General features: G+C 48.7%; 1 pseudogene; it reads left to right on the top strand.

Annotated features, from left to right (window-relative positions):
- The window catches only part of LOC144675715 (28S ribosomal RNA), an 8454-nt pseudogene that overhangs the window by 3356 nt on the left and 2598 nt on the right, over positions 1 to 2500 (top strand).

The raw sequence follows: 2500 nt of genomic DNA, 5'->3' as shown, positions 1-2500 counted from the left end.
CGTTGATGGTCTGCTCTGTAATCAGTGCAATCTGTTACTCTCCGGGGTAGGCGAGTTCTGCAAGCATATGGCCGTAAAACATCAGATCAAGATCGTCCGTACGAGATGTTCCAAATGCAGAAAAACTGGCGAGTACCACTCCATTGCTTGTCATTACAGCAAATGCAAAGGGGTGAGGCCCCCCTTTGTAGGTACGATCTACAAATGTGAACATTGTGAAATGGAATTCACATCCAAGAGTGGACTCAGCCAGCATGAGCGTCACAGGCACGCTGAAGTACGGAACGAAAAAAGAATTGCAGCTCACCTACCTCAGGGAAAGCCTGGCCGGAGAGAATACAAATGGACGCAAGAGGAAACAGACCTCCTCATTAAATTGGAGAAGCAGTACGAAGGCTGCACCGAGATCAACAAAAAGATTGCAGTCCATCTAACATCAAAAACTAATAAACAGATTGGCTCTAAGAGACGTTGTCTCCTGAAAGCAGCGCAGAAGTCAGCGGGCACAATAACAGCACAAAGCAGCCAGACGGAAGGTGCTTTGGACATGGAATCTCCACCTAAGGGGGAGGACGCAGAGATGGTGCCAGGGAGCGGTCCCGAAATGGCAAGGAAGAAGCGACCCCCAGCCAGTATTCCAAGCTACTTGGATCTGGACGAACAGCTGAAATCGGCTGAGGAATTGATGAGAGCAAAGAACGACCCCGAAGCGAGAGCCCTAGCCATCGGCCTCGTAGAATGTATAACAGAGACCATACTAGAGGAAAATAAGGTTGTTGAACCTGGTAAGCGGTCCAGGAAAGCAGTAGCTCGCCCTAAGGATGGGAGTAAGAACACGAAGGCAAAGAAAAGATGGGCAGCTAAAAAGGCACACTTTAAAGCCACACAGTTGGTATACAAGACAGACAAAAGAAAACTGGCACGTCAAATCATGGGTGCACCGTCCACCCAACTTTGTCCATTAAGCAAAATCGAACTGGAGGAGTGTTTTACGGAAAAACTCTCCAAACCTAATAACAAAGCAAACCTACAGAAGTTTGCAGCATACAGGGGAGCAGGAATGTACGACAGCTTAGAACTCCCCATTACTAAGGCGGAGGTGCAAGATGCCATCAAGAGCATGGATAAGAACACGGCGGCAGGTCCCGATGGGATGAAATGGGATAACATCGATGACATCCAGAAAGAGTTTGAAGAAAGGATTCCGCGCCTCTTCACTCTCTGGCTCAAGTCTGGATCCATCCCTCGGATGCTGAAAAAGAGCCGTACCGTCCTGATCCCCAAAACCGATGACACGGAGAAGCTCAAAAGCATAGACAACTGGCGGCCAATAACAATCGGCCCGATCTTATTAAGGCTCTACACGAAGATCATCGCCAAACGCCTAAGCGAATGGGTCCAGATCAACCCCAGACAGAAAGGGTTCCTGGTGGCGACTCCTGGTTGCAATGAGAATATTACGATTCTCAGTAACATCATGAAGGGGGCGAAACGCAACAGGAAAGAGCTGGCCGTTGTCTTCGTAGATCTGGCAAAAGCTTTTGACTCCGTGGGGCATAAAATGCTCATAAAGGCTCTGCAAAGAGTGAGGCTGCCCGACACGTTCATTAACATGATTAAAGATCTGTACACGGACACAGACACATACTTGGAAAGCAAAGACGGAAAGACAAATCCCATAAAAGTCATGAGAGGGGTCAAACAAGGTGACCCGCTCTCACCAATACTGTTTAATATTGCGATGGATCCTCTCATCAGCGCCCTTCAAGAGGCACAGTTGGGCGTCCACTTGCCATGGAGGGGAGAGAAGTTGTGTTGTTCAGCTCTGGCATTCGCTGACGACATAGCCCTGCTCAGCGACTCCTATGCCGGCATGACAAAGAACTTGGCCATTGTACAGGACTTCTGCCAAAAAACTGGACTGGAGATGAATGCCGGGAAGACCAAAGGCTTCCACTTCATCCACAAACAGAAGACTTTCCTGTACAACACTAGACCGAACTGGCAGCTGAAAGGAGGTCCGATCTCTTACATACCACCAGGAGAGACGGAGAAATACCTGGGTGCCAGAATCGACCCATGGGCGGGAGTGGCTGAGGAGCAATGGGGACCCAAAATCGCAATGTGGATAGAGAATCTGAAGAAGGCAGCTCTTCGGCCTATCCAGAGGATTGAAATCCTCAAAACACACATGATACCCCGGATATATTTTCACCTGATCCTCGCAGAGGTGTCACAAAATACATTAATTAAACTGGACCATTATATCAAAAACGGAACCAAAGAAATTTTACACCTTCCGCCACATACGACGGATGGTCTACTATACAGCAGCAACAGGAATGGAGGACTAGGCATGCCTAGGCTTGAAGTCCAGATTCCGTCCGCTATCATCCGAAAGTTAGAGGCGTTGGAGAGCTCGCCGGACGGGGCGATAGAGGCCTCGTTTGAATTCTGCGGAATTGACAATAAACAAACAATCGAATCCCTGAGGAACCTC

The sequence above is a fragment of the Cetorhinus maximus genome, unplaced genomic scaffold, assembly GCF_964194155.1.
Source record: "Cetorhinus maximus unplaced genomic scaffold, sCetMax3.hap1.1 HAP1_SCAFFOLD_1114, whole genome shotgun sequence".
Classification (NCBI taxonomy): Eukaryota; Metazoa; Chordata; class Chondrichthyes; order Lamniformes; family Cetorhinidae; genus Cetorhinus; species Cetorhinus maximus.
This window is presented reverse-complemented; position numbering and strand designations above follow the sequence as displayed.